The sequence below is a fragment of the Volvox carteri genome, assembly GCF_000143455.1.
Source record: "Volvox carteri f. nagariensis unplaced genomic scaffold VOLCAscaffold_1, whole genome shotgun sequence".
Classification (NCBI taxonomy): domain Eukaryota; kingdom Viridiplantae; phylum Chlorophyta; class Chlorophyceae; order Chlamydomonadales; family Volvocaceae; genus Volvox; species Volvox carteri.
The window spans coordinates 4,778,954-4,780,500 of NW_003307545.1; positions in this window are offsets into that span (position 1 = coordinate 4,778,954).

A 1,547-nucleotide genomic window follows, 5' to 3' on the forward strand; every position below is an offset into this window, starting at 1 on the left:
CGGCGTTGGATAGCTGCATGTGAGGAGGACGTCAAAGGAGGGGGGAAGGAGGGGAGAACAGGAACTGCATGTCGCTGGCGCATGTTGCTGTGCTGCTGGTGGGCTTTCGTGGCAGCTTTCACTCGCGAACAAAAGCCAGCTATTGGACTGCTGGACTGCTGGAGACTGCCAGTGATACTACGTTGCAACACGTCTGCCCTTGCTGTTGTTGTTGCTGCTGCTGCTTCTGTCTCCTCGGTCAATGACGTCGCCGCTTTTGCGACCACCTTCATCTCCGTCACTATCACTGCTGCTGCTACTCGTCGCTACTGCTGTCGCTACTGCTCCCCGGCTGCTCAGGTCGCCCGCCTGACGGCCCAGCTGCGCGACAGCGAGCTAGCGGCGGCTCAGCTGCAGTCCATGGCTGCGGCAGCGGTGGCTTCGGAGCGCGAGGCCGCGGATATGGATGCGGCGAGGAGGTACATGAAGGGCCTCAAGTGAGTTCAGTGCCTGTCAAGATCAAAAAATCTTGACTAGTACAAAAAGTTTATACACCTGGTAAATATCATTTTACATTTACTATTGAAACTAGGGGTGCCTAGAAGAAACCATTTTGGTGCTGCCGGGAGTGCATCTTGGGCGGGAAGTAGTACATCTTGTTGGTCTGCCGCCGTCACCACAACCTTCCCCGTCCGTCCTGACCCCGACAGGGCTGCGGAGGCGGCCCGGGACAAGGCCGAGATGGCGCGTCGGGGCGCTGAGAAACGCGCCAAGGCGGCGGCGGAGGAGCTGGCAGCAACCAAGGAAAAACTGGAGGCGAAGAACAAGCAGGTTTCGGAGCTGGAGGCGGCTGTGGCGGCGGCACAGGCCGCGTTAGAGAAGCAGCGTAAGAGCCACGAGGAGGCGCTGGAGACGCTGGAGTCGCAGCATAAGGCCCAGACTCGGAAGCTCTATCAGGACATGTACATCGAACGGAGCGCGGCGCAGGTGTGTGTGTGGTTGGTGTGTGTGTGTGTGTGGGGGGGGTGTCTGTGTGGGGAGGGCCGGGGTTGTCGGCGGGGCTGCTGTTTTAGGGTTTTAGAGGGGTGCGGGTATGGAGGGTGATTTTGAGGACCGCCCCCTGGTTCAATCTCGCTCCCCTTTTTTGCATCTATCGGCGGCTCCCCACCCCGCCAGGCTTCTTCTGCCCCCGCTTGCCATAAACTTTTTAAATTTCCCCTGCCTGTCTGTCTGTCTATCTGTCTGCCTGGCCTCTCCTGTTGCTGTCCGTGTGCTGTTGTTGTTATTGTTCGCGACGTCTAGGAGGGCGCGTCCAAGATGCAGGCGGATATGGCCAGACGCAACCAGACGGTTCTGGCTCTGCAGGCGGACCTGGAGGAGTCCCAGGCCGCCGGGGCGAAGAAGGACAAACTGATAGAGCAGCTGCAAGAGGCCATTGCGAAGCTGGAGGTGGGGCCCCCCGATGGTCGTTGGTTGTTGTGGCAGGGGCAGGGGCAGGGGCAGGGGCAGGGGCAGGGGCAGGGGCAGGGGCAGGGGCAGGGGTAGGGGTAGGGGTAGGGGTAGGGGTA